The sequence below is a fragment of the Pinus tabuliformis genome, chromosome 6, assembly GCF_031772625.1.
Source record: "Pinus tabuliformis cultivar Carrire ecotype Pingquan chromosome 6, CPIR1, whole genome shotgun sequence".
In the NCBI taxonomy this organism is placed as follows: Eukaryota; Viridiplantae; Streptophyta; class Pinopsida; order Pinales; family Pinaceae; genus Pinus; species Pinus tabuliformis.
The window spans coordinates 1,760,161,637-1,760,175,096 of NC_142292.1; positions in this window are offsets into that span (position 1 = coordinate 1,760,161,637).

Here is a 13,460-nt window from a genome sequence, read left to right on the forward strand (position 1 = left end):
GCTGGCTCGTGATGAGACCCCTTGTCTTTTGATTGCAACAATCTTGAGTCGTTGCCCTGTTTTGATAGACAGTATTGGCAAAGTCAGCAAGTTATATATCTGTGATCATGATAAGCCGGCTTCTGATGAGACCTCTTATTCTTTGAGATATAGTGTTTTCTTGGATTGTTTCTCTGGATGCTGCGATTTTCCTTAGCAGGGAGGAAGTCATTGTTTTTCCTTAAGAAAGCTCTGGACGACAATAATAGAGTTTAAAAACAACAGTTTTGCAGAGAATACTTATTTTATTATTGATGATACCTTTCATTGCGTTGGCGTAAAACAATTTTTTGCCAAAAGTTACTTTCATCCCAGATTTTTTGAGGTTGAAACTAACATCATATTGAGGCTAAAGTTAACTCTATCTGTCAATAATAAAAGCCAGATTTTTCGAAAAGCTTTGCTATTTATACAAGTGAAATCAAAATCTGATAGAGAAATGGTATGTTCCTTCATGAATACTATTTATGATCATTCACAACCAACCTTATTTATAAGAAATGAAAAACTAAAATAAAACTAAAATTATCCTACAAAAATAGAAGAGTGACCTTCTATGGGAAATACATTTTGAGAATTTGTCCATTCACAGGCAGAGAATCTTTCCTGCCTGTTAAGTCCTGCAACACAAAAGTCGATGGGCCTATGACCTCTACAATCTGAAAAGGACCAAGCCATAGCTTCTGGAATTTCGTATGTTTGCCCTTTTCTTCATGAGCCTTATCCCACTTCAAAACTAAATCTCCCATCTGAAAGTTTTTTCTGGTCATTATGTTCGAGTCAAAAGAGGATTTTATTAGCGCTTGGTGGTGAGCATGGGTTTTCTTAGCCTGTTCTCGTTGTTCTTCTAGCTTGATTATTTCCATTTGTCTTAGTTGTAAGGAGGAAGTAGATACTTCATCAATGTATTGTACTAAGGACAAGGAGGGAATGACTAGGTGAGTAGGAAGAACTGCTTCTCTCCCGTAAACTAAATTAAAGGGAGAAGTGTCGATAGAGGCTTTCTTTGTAATTCTGTCTGCCCATAAGGCGTTTACCAGCGCTTTGTGCCAATTCTTTTGGTTTTGGTCGACTGTCTTTTTAATAATCCTGATTAGGTTCTTGTTTGTCGATTCAGCCAACCCATTACCTTGCGGATAGTAGTTGGCAGAATACTTTAGTTTGAACCCTCTTTTGAGCGCGAACTCAGTCATGGTATTTCCAGAAAAATATGAAGCATTATCAAATATTAAGGCCGTTGGCAATCCAAACCTAGTGATGATAAACTGATCTATGAATTCAATAATGTTTTCAGAATTAGCTGTCTTGAGAGGAACCGCCTCTACCCATTTAGTGAAATAGTCAGTTGCCGTGAGGATATACCTATGCTGTTTAGAGGAGTGAGGAACGATCTCACCTATTATGTCCAGGCCCCATTGACTGAACGACTGTTCGATGTTAACTGGCTGCAGTGGCATGGATGACTTCTTTTGTTTTCCTGCAGCAGTCTGGCAGACCTGGCATTTCCTTACGTGATTGTACGAGTCTTTGAACAGCGTGGGCCAGTAATATCCTGCACGTAAGATTTTATGTGCGGTGGCTTCTCCAGCATAGTGTCCACCTGCTGGTCCATCGTGGAGTTCCTGCAAAATCTTTTCGGCTTCAGTTTTCTCAAGACATCTAAGAAGCACAGAATCATAATTTCTTTTAAATAGGACATCATTTACGAGCTGGTATTGTTTAACTTTCAATCTCAGGGCTCTCTTCTTGGTGTGATCCAGGTGAAATGGAGCATACCCGTTCTTAAGGAAATAAATGGTGTCAGCATATAATGATTCTGCGTTGTTTAGGCTTACCTCATACGCGTGTACCTCTTCAGACGAGTTTTCAGGGATTTGCGATGCTCCAGCTAACATCTTACAGAAGCCTTGACCTCTTACGATGTGTGCCGGCTTGATCTCCAGGTCGTATTCTTGTAAGGCGGTGATCCAATTCGCTCTCTTTTCGCCCACATCATTCTGTATCAGGAGGTTTCTTACCGCTAGAAACGGTACTATGACCTTGGTATGGGCCTTTAGCAAGAAAGGTCTGAAATATTTGATTGCTTTGAAAACGGCGTATGCTTGTTTCTCTACGTTCGAATAATTGAGTTCAGCACCTTGTAAGTTTGAGCTAAAAAATGCAATTGGAGCTTCTACCTTTTCTTGATTCGCTTGAGTCAAAATTGCAACATAAGAATTCTCTGAGGCAAATGTGTATAAGACAAAAGGTTCTGAAAAATTTGGGGTTGCTAAAGATGGAGCGTTGATGATGGCTTGTTTGATTAAGTTAAATGCTTCGTGCTCGTCTAGACCCCATTTAAAGTTTGAATTCTTTTTTATCATTTTTTGTAAAGGAGAAATAATACGTGAAAAATCTGGGACAAACCTTTTCACAAAATTGATCTGTCCTAGGAAAGATTGCATGGTCTTTTTGTTATGGGGCATGGGTATCTCGGAAATTTCTTTGATTCTGTCAGGTTCAATATGAATGCCAGATTTGGACACTATGAATCCTAGCAATTTCCCTTCACTCAACGCGAAAAAAGATTTCTTCGGGTTAAGCGAGATCCCATACCTTAAAAATCTTTGAAATATTTGCTTCAAATCTTTGAGAGGGTCGCTTCGGTTCTTGGAGTACACAGTTATATCATCCAAGTAAATCACTACCGATTTATTGACTAAACCTTTAAATGCAATGTCCATGGCTCTCTGAAAAGTAGCGCCGGCGTTGATCAGACCAAATGGCATCTTCAGATAAGCGTAGGTACCCCATTTGGTTCAGAAGGTGGTTTTTAACTGATCATCCGGGTGTACTAGCACTTGATTATATCCTGAAAATCCGCCCAGGAAAGACATCAACTCTGAGCATGCTACTGCCTGTAATATTTGCTCCATCGGTGGGAGGGGAAAATTGTCTTTCTGACAGGCTTTGTTGAGATTCCGGAAGTCGATGCAGATTCTAATATCTCTGTTTTTCTTCCTAACAGGTACCATATTGGATACCCATTTGGAATGTCTGATCGGGAAGATTATTCTGGCTCTCAACAACTTATTCAGCTCAGTTTTTATCTGATTTTCTAAGTTGGGGTGGATTTTTCTGAGCCTCTGTTGGACAGGTTTCTCGTTGTCAATCATAGGGATAGTGTGCTGAATGATAGAAGTGTTGTAAGTTTTCAGCTCGTCGTAATTCCAGGCAAAAACGTTTTTGTACTGTTGTAGAAGACGGATATATGCTGATTTTTCTTCGGGGGCTAGGCCTTGGCCTAGATTAACGTTTTGCGGCTTCTCATCGGTTCCTAGTGTTAGCACTTGAAATTTCACCTCAGGCTGAAAAGGCAAATCTCAAAGCTACATCAAACCATTCAGCCTCGTAGCTAGCCCTACGGGGCAGGAGAAGGCTCTCTCCGGTCAATCTCGGCAAATTTTCAATGAAATGAGATGACCAATCAAAGGTAACACTGATATTAGGCTAGTAAACTGATTAAAAGGTTGATTTGGGGGTTTTTGGGGTTTTTGGTGGCAAATTGAGGATTTGTAATTTAGGGTGCGGGGATTGGACACAGTTTCTGCAGGGAAGTCTTTGGGGCAAGGTAGGAAATTGTGTAGATGTCTTTAGCTGAAATGGATGATCTGGAAGAAAGATAAGAAGGCTAAAGAGAGCAAACAATGGATTTGAATTCTCTTTAGACAGTGGAAAACATAAACATTAAACAAATTTGAAAGCTGAGCATGGCAAGCATGAATTCAAACTTTATCACTTCATTTGTTTAATAAGCTGCAGTAAAGAAAGAGATGGAACACATAAACACACTTACAATTACAATAAGAGAACACACCATCAACACAAGAATCCACAAGAATCCCAATGATGTCTGCAAAACCCTGGTCTTCCTTTTCCTCAAATTGCAGAGATACAAGTAAAATATACAATAGGAGCTTCTCCCTCAAGAGTCCAACCATGAAAATGAGCAAGAGAAGGCATAATATAGATGATCTAACTCCTTTCCCCACCTCTAGGGGTTGAGCTCAGCTTCCTAGGAGCTGTTTCAACTAATTCTAAACTGAGCACTAGATAATAGGCAGTCAAAACAACTTGCCTCTAAAACTTAGGAAACCTATCCATGTATTAAATGTTTACCATTTACATCAAAGAATATTCTAGAAGTGATGAAGGAGAGTAAAATTATCTAAGTGCCATGAAAATTACACAAAAATCCATCATTTACATGCCTCAAAAGTCAACCAAGATGAAAACAGTGTTTTGCTGGCCGAACTGGTCAAAACAGGCAAATTTCCCTGACAGGTCGCGCACATCACTCTGACAGGTCGCGCACATTCACAGCTCTGTTTGAGGGCCTTCCCAGTGTCCAAATCAGGTGCAAGATAGCTCGTTGGAAAGCTCTACGAGTCTACTTTCCAAAACCACCGGAATTTTTGAATTTGGAGTTGATTTGACCCCTCAAAAGTCATTTCTCCTAAGACAGCTTTCTGCAACTCAAAATAGGGGCAGAAAGTCAAAATTTGCATGTATTTTGAGCTTTTGGAAGCCCAAATCTCCATAAAATCTGAAACCCATCCATAGGCAAGTGTATTTTTGCATGACAAGTCCAAAAATGCAAAGTTTTCCCCGTTTTGAGTTGCCCCCATGTAGGGTCGCGCGCGGGGTGAGACCCGTCAAATGGCCAAAACCTGTAAAATTCCCAAAAATGCCAAAAATGCTTCAAAACTCTCAAAATTTCTTGGGTTTGCTGCTAGGAGGATGCTAATGAGTATCATGGTGAGTGAGAGAGGCCTCAGCCAAGATACGGAGCGGGTTGGTCTTCTTCTTCCTCTTGCGGGCCTCGGACAACCTCCTCTGGAATATCTTCATCTTTGCTTTGCAAACATGCATCCTCGCCCAGTAATGATTCTTCATGTTCCGTAGCAGTCTCTTGTCCTGGTTGGCCTTCTCCAATAGCCTCTCCAAGTGTGCATTCACACGGATAAGCATGGATTCCCTCTCTTTGGGCAGCAAGTCACCGGGCCTCCTACGGTTGATGACTTCGGTCACTTCGAATCCTCCACAGCTCATCCAACTCTTTCTCATCCTCAAGTTGCTTGTTGCGCTGCTCAAGATAGTTTATTGTCCATTGGGCCATGTCGAGCTTCTGCTGCAACAAGAGGTTTTCCGCCTCTCTCTGTCGGATGATCTCATGCAAATCTGAAGTGGGGGAGCGAGCATCAAGATCAATGATGTCAACCTGTGTGTCACCGGCTCTCTCCTCCTCTATCATGGGCTGTTTGCCCTCCCGTACTGCTGATGGAGAACGTGAGGCCCCTTCCACCTGGTGTGGAGATAACACTCGCTGACCTGTAGATGATGATGGCGAGACCCCTTCCACCTGCTGTGGAGATAGTACTCGCTGAGCTGCTGCAAATAAGGCCCTCGGGCCTTTCTGATAAGTGAGCTGAGGTGAGGAAGCAACATGTCTCGGAATAGTGATCTCAGGCTGGTGTGACGGACCTCCCTCCTCATAAATGGCCTCTGGCTCTGGCTCTCGCTGTGGTGGCACTGTAAAGAACTCATGAGAAATGAAGTCTGCCCATGGAATGCCCTGCTGACTCAACTGATGGGAAACAATGAGCTGGATGAGACCATGATGGCACAAACTCCTATACTGCTGAGCTGGGGACCGCCTCTAAAACACGGACACCATCCTCTGAATGTCCTGGAAGAAGAAAACCGGGATGTTCATCATCCTCACTCGGGTAAAGTGCATCAACAGGGGAATGTGATAAGAGAAGACCTGTGAAAATCTCCCCTCACATGTGAAGTAATGCATGATAAGCCGCATGATCGGAGCATACTCCCCCCGAAGGAATCTGAAAGGAAAGACCCCCGACAAGTGGCTCATGAATGCTGGCCTGACATATGGCTCAAAATAAACATAATCCAGCATTTTGCGCTTGGGCCACACCTCACCCACATTTGGTATCCCGGTAGCCTCTGAAATCACCTCCGGAGATAGCACAAAATTCACCCCTGCAAGAGTGACCTGCCCATCATGAAGGTGCAAAACAAATAAGCGGGCCAACTCCCTGTGGTGCTGAATCTGGGCAAGCCTCTCACAGAACTGAAAACATGACATATAACAGAAACAATTCACTGCCATAGGACAGGCCTGCAACTCTGCCAAAGAGGTGGGCTCCTCTCTTTTATGATGACCACCTTTGCCACCCCTACGAGGCCTCCGCTGTACCTCAACCTCTGTGGAAGAAGACCGGTCATCACCTTGCTCATAGGTTTCAGTGGTTGACATGGTGCTTTTGAGCAAAGTGGAGAAAATAGATAAAGTAGACTGCTGCCCTTGCCTGCGAAAATGCTGAGTTGTATGCTGTTTTCAAGGGGAACAAAATCATGAAGGAAATGTTAGGGGAGGGGATTTTTCATAAGGAAAGGGAAACATATAAAAATAGGGAATTTCTAAGGGACAATTCACAAACTGTCAAACATGCAATCTCATCTTAATCACCGGGAAATCATTTGCAAAGAAATGTTTTTATCAGGGAAACATGGATGATAATAACCAAGGGAAAGGATATACATGCTCAACAGGGGGTAAGGGACAACATGTATAACAGGGGTATGGAGCAGCATAGATCACTAGCATCAACAACTTGCTCTTTGATTTTGTCCTTTGACTGTACATTATAAGGCATACTCTGTTTTTCAAGGGATTCATGTACATTTGATGCTAAGGGAAACAAGGGATTCTTTTACATTTGTCATAGGGGAAGGAGGGCTTTATTTACATTTTTGTCAAAAGGGGAAAAGGGATTTCATTGACAACTTCAAAAGGGAAAAGAGTTGTATTGAAACAAGGATATTAGGGGATAGAAGGGAAAAGGGAAAACAGGGTTTAGTTTTGGGAGACACAGCAACATTATTTTTGTAATGAATACTCAAAGCAATATGTCTTTTTGATAAATATACACAGCTGCATTGTCTTTGTTTTTGCTTTGAATATACACAACAATATGTTCTCTGTTTTGTAATGACTATGCACAGCCATATTGCCTTTCTCTTAGTTTTGTCATTTTGCCATCATATTGCCTTTTTCTTTTTGCACATCATTTTGTTTTTCTTGCATAGAAATTTGTTCTTTTGCCGTGTGTGTTTTTATATCACAATGGAGGGTATTAGGGTTTTGAGAATATGTTTAGGGAGGGATAGGGTTTGACATTTGGAGATGGGAAAATTTTAATTTCTTTGCAAATGACATATGATAGAGATGTATAATGACAATTGCGAAATCAATGGGAAAAAATGGAGGTAATATAAATGGGAATAAAAACCTTGAAAAAACACCAACCCTAGCACTATGCCTACATGAACAAGCAATAACTAAAATCCATTTCTCTTTACATTCTTGGTAGAAAAAATATATATAAGCACAAGCCCAACATCCTTGATTCAAGCATCCAACACGTTAAAAGACCCTACCTCGATTGATTTGGCAAGCACGAGGGCGATTGAGCAAATTTTGAAGCGGTTTTGTGAGTGACAGGTTGACGGGTCGCGTACAGGATTTGACAGGTCGCGCATGGGCTGACAGGTCGCGCCCGTTATGTTTTTGCACTGCGGAGAGGCGCCTGACAGGTCGCGCACCGCCCAACAGGTCGCGCACAATCCCTGACAGGTCGCGCACCTGAAAAACGACCAATTTCTCTGCACTTCACCTTCGTTCGCCTCTTCGCCCTATCTCTTTGCCTTGCAAGCTCTTAGATGCACAATGAGGGTGTTTTAGAGGGAATTTGACTCTTTATAGGCCCAATTTGAAAAAATTTACTTACCAAACCCACTTTCTAATGTTTTGTTTTGGCAGTCACTTTTAACACTGATTTGAGTTTTCTTTGTCCTGAATTTGGCTCTTTGAGTGCTTTAACTCCGTTCTTTTTGCAGGTAGACCAACTGATGGACTCTGGCGAGAAGACCAGGGCTATTGCCGACATTTTGAAGAATTTTTGAAATTTCCTTATTTTTTGCAAAATTGACATGACCTTGGCTTTAAAAACAGGGTTTTTAAATCCAAGGTATAAATGAGCTGTACCTGATGAAAATATCAATGAAACATATTTACATACCTCCTTCTGGCTTGCTGGGGACTCATGGACTTTTGACTCATGACATTGCAAAGACTTTTGACCGAAACCCTAGACCTAAGACTTTGGACTTCAAGACAAAGCAAAACAAATGTGACACAAGCTCATTAACTGATATGACCTGATCCAACAAAGCCAAGAAGGGAACAAGGACCAGCTCCTCCATCAGTTTTATGGCATGCCTAACGGAATGCAAAACTGACATTGATGAGACACCTACCTATGCATAATGCAAAGAGCTTTTGATCACCGATGGAGGGCATCATGACCGACACTAACATTGGCTCCAATGGGGATGGTAGCTCCTTGGAGGTACCAAGAACCTTAGACCTCTGGGAGAGCAGACCAGTGTTTTATTCATTGGGCAAATGGAGTCAACTTGTACACACATGACCAAACTTGAAATGACTGTATTGGACTTTGACTGAAAACTGAAATTTTCAAAGGACTTTGACACAAACAAACTAACTTTTGCAGAAAATAAACAATCTGAAAACTTCTCACCAACCAATCCCCATCCTCAGAATTATAGCCTTCACCGCGGGCCCCAAACTAAGGATGAGAGATCAGTTCACACTTGCTGTAATATGAAAGAAAAACGGTAATTACAATGAGGATGATTAGAGCAGCAATTGCTCAAGCATGATATCTTTTCAGAAGCCGGCCATTCACCGACCCACCGGGACATTCATCACCATTCAACTCTTTGAGAAGGAAAGCATTAGGACCACGATATGCAGCAATCTTATAAGGACCTTTCCACAAATTATCAAATTTACCGTGCTTACCTTTGTCCTCATTTCGGGCATTCCATCTCAAAACAACATCCTCCAGCTGAAAGTTTTCCGACTTTGCCTTCTTGTCATAGATTTTCTTGATGCGCTCTTGCAATCTCAAAGAATTTTGGAGAACCTCTTTCCTTGTTTGCTGTAAGTGAATCATTTGATTGATTCGCCGTTGCATTGGATCCAGATCTTCACCCGCTTCTTGAAGCAATCTCGCGACCGGTACACTAAGTGATGTTGGAAAAACTGCATCAATTCCGTTAACGATTTCAAATGGCGACATGCCAATTGACTTCTTTTGACTTACCCGATCAGCCCACAATGCATTTACCAACTTTTTGTGCCAACTTTTCTTGTTAATTTCCAGCATCTTCTTGATAATGTTCACTAGTGACTTATTTGACGATTCGGCCAGCCCATTACCTTGCGGATGATAAGCCGTGGAGTGCCCCAAGCTGATGTTATACTTATAGCAAAAATCAACCATCTTCTTGGACTTAAATGCCGCTGCATTATCTGTGATCAATTTGAATGGACAGCCAAAACGTGACAAGATATTATTCTCAAGAAAAGAAATGATTACCGAATCCGTGGCCTGCCGAGTGGGAATTGCCTCTATCCACTTTGTGAAGTAATCGGTAGCTGTCAAGATCCATCGATGCTGCCCGGATGATGTTGGGTGGATTTCGCCAATGAAGTCTAAACCCCACTGCTGAAATGGCGCACTGATTTCCACCGGTTTGAGAGGCAAGGGCTGTAATTTATGTTTTCCTTGAAAAATTTGACATTCATGACAGCTCTTTACCGCTTTATATACATCTGAAAATAAAGAAGGCCAATAGAAACCAGCTCTCAAAATCTTATTAGCCGTGGTCTTCCAAAATAAGTGACCTCCACAGTCACCCTTATGGAAATCATTTACTGTTGTTTTAGCTTCCTCTTCGACCAAACAGTTCAGCAAGATGCCACCGGGATCCTTCCAATATAGTGCTGATTTCATAATGCAAAACTTAGCAGCCTTTAACTTCAATGTCCTTTCTTTGTTTCTTGACATTCCAGGAGGTGTGGATACATTCTGAAGTACATAAACTATATCAGCATACCAAGGAGAAGTAATAAAAATATCTGATACCTGAACCGCTGAATTTTCTTCATCACCATCGGACAAGGCAGCAATCAAGTTGATGTCAAGGGCATGGAGGTTTGTTTCAGCCATCAACTTAGCGAGACCTTGTCCTTTAATCAGCTTGGTAGGCTTGATTTCTACATCATATTCTAAAAGAGCAGCAATCCACTTACCCCTCCTACCTTCCGGCTCCGTTTGTACCAAGACATCTTTTACGGCTGCACTAGGGACATATGCCAATACATGAGAGTTAAGTATATATACCCGGAAATCTTTCAGAGCCTTAATCAGTGCCAACGCTTGCTTCTCAATGATGTTATAATTTAGCGCCCCATCTCTTATGATTCGGCTGAAAAATGCAATTGGCCTCTCAACTCCTTCTCTCTTTTGCATCAATACGGCTGCCAATGTATGCTCAGAAGCAAAAGAAAACATAATGAAATCTTGAGTGTAATCGGGGCTGATCAAGGTTGGGGCTGAAGACAAGATTACCTTGATTAAATTGAAAGATTTGACCGCCTCCTCGGTCCATTTGATCTCGCTGTCCTTCTGTAGCATATTGGTTATCTCTCTAAGGTGCTCTGCAAGGTTAGGAATGAAGCGGCGCAGAAAATTTAATTTGCCATTAAAAGATTGTATTTCCTTCTTGTTTCGGGGCTGCTCTAGCTGCTGAATTGCTTCCACCCGTGCAGGATCAATTCGAATACCATCTTTGGAAATGATATGTCCCAGCAACTTGCCTTCACTCATGGCAAAAAGACTCTTTTTCGGATTTAAGGAAATGCCATATTTTCTGCATTTTTGGAACACTTTCGTCAAATGAAACAAATGCTCTTCATCTGATTTGGAAAACACAGTTAAATCATCAAGATAAACAACTAAGAATATATCCTTTTCATTGGCAAAGGCCATATCCATAGCTCGCTGAAATGTGGCACCCGCGTTCTTCAACCCAAATGGCATTTTTGCATAGTGAAATGTTCCCCAAGGTGTAGTGAAGGTTGTCTTATCACGATCATCTTCGTGCACTAAAATCTGATTGTAGCCGGAGTATCCATCTAGCAATGACATCCTTGAAGCGCCCACTACCCGCTGCAATATGTGATCCATTTTGGGCAGCGGATAGTTGTCCTTGAGAGATACTTTGTTCAAATTTCTGAAGTCTATGCATAAGCGTATTTCACCGGTCTTCTTTCTCACAGGCACTAGATTGGAGATCCAATCGGAAAAGCGAATAGGAACTATAATTCCGGACTTGTAGAGCCTATTGACTTCCTTCTCAATCAAAGGCAGCAACTTGGGATTGATCCTCCACAACTTTTGCCGAAAAGGCTTTTGATTTGGCTTTATGGGAATAGTGTGTTGAATAATGCTTGTATCATAGGTCCTTAGATCTGAATAATCCCAAGCAAACACATTAGAATACAGAGACAATAATCTGATATAATCTTTCTTTACCTTAGGCGGCAACGCTTTTGAAAGCTTCACCATCTTTGGATTTGCAGCTGTCCCAAGGTTCACATCTTCAACTCCTTCGTTCGTTGGCCTCAAAGTTGGCTTGCGGGCGACATCATCCTGATCAAACAATTCCTCTAAAGGAATCAATCCTTTTGGAATGTGATTGTCTTTGAGCTGCAATACATCCATCTGATTCACTCCTTCAGCTTCCGTATCTATTGAGATGTCTTCAAACTTACCCTTAACTTCCAGAAAATCTTCAATTTCTTCGTCATCTTGGAACACTTGCCAACACCTTTGGTTATCTGGAACTGTAGGACGATGTTTCACATATATCTCGAACTTATTGCTGGAATTCATGGGTATTTTTAGATTACTTGCCGCCTTAGCCAATGCATCCACAACACCATTTTGAATCCGGGGCACACATGTCAAAGTATGTTCAGAAAATCTTTTCAGGATATCTAAAACAGCATTTCTATAAGCTCTCATGCGAGGATGTTTGGCCTGAAATTCACCTTTCACTTGCTTGATAACTAGTTCGGAGTCGCCATATACCGCTATTTTCTTTGCCTTTAACTTCAGAAGGATTTTCAAACCAGCAATAAGAGCTTCATATTTTGCCTCATTATTCGAACAATCAAAAGCCAATTTATAAGAACACACCCGTACCTTGCTTGGAACTTGGTTAGGGACTGAAAATGGACTACGAATCCACACACCTATGCCAGCTCCATCGCTGCCCACTGCACCATCAAAATCCATGGTCCAAAGACCATCCTCATCATCTTCCAAGGGCTGCACTTGTGATGTTGTTGCAGTTATGATTTGCTGCCCATTTGCTTCAGCAATTGACCTTATGACAGCAGTCCTTTCTTCCCTTTCCTTTCTCAAAATTTCTCTGAAATCTTCTGAAATGTCTGATATGTCTTCTACTTGAACTAACTGACTATCTACCTCATTGAAATTTTCCGCAAACAAAACAAAAGATTCTAAATCTATTTGTACATAATTTACAGGATGATTCACGGGCTTTTCCTTACTAGTGATCATGTATTTCATCTTCTGTTCCCGATATAACTTCCTCATTTGACCGAAAACTGGAATTGAAGCATATGAAAAATCAAGCTGAATCGTACCTTTGAGTTTGGCTCCCCATGACCTCGACAACAACATGCCAAATCGTGGAGGAATGTCCGCCACCACCACATCCATCAAAACATTCTTTGCTGGAATTTGATCTAGACTCACCACTAAATCTTTGATCAAACCAATGCATCTTACCCGGCTAGAATCAAACGAATACAAATCATGGTACTTCCTTGTGATGTCAAGCCCCAGCTTCTCCATGATTGTTTTCGGCATCAAATTATGTGAAGCTCTCGAGTCAAACATAGCATTGTGCAGCACAAACTCATGCAATCGCAAACTAATGTAAAACGGAGGAATGTCACTCTCGGGGGACTCACCATTCAAAGTTGGCTCAAAGATTAACTCCGGATGATCATCTTTACATTCACCATGTCTGGCATTGGGTCAAAATTCAGCAACTTGGAAATTTGGCTTCGGTAAGTGGCATTCTTCATGACTTCCGTTAAAGGAATAGATACCTTCACCTTTGCAATTTCATTCTCCACACTGAAAACTAGAAACTTCTCACCTTCCTTTGCAAGATTATCTCTTTTCTCAGCTTTATCCTTTGGTGCATTTGATGGATGGTCCACTTTAGCTGCTAATGATGATGGGATTGTTGAGGGACCAACTATGTCTTTACCTTTTGAAGAAACTGAATCATTTTTCGTTGCAATGTCTTTCTTCTTCTGCACAGGGTTTATAGGAATAGTCCGACCTGTCAATTGCCTTTGCTGTCCTTGCTGAGCTGATAATGCA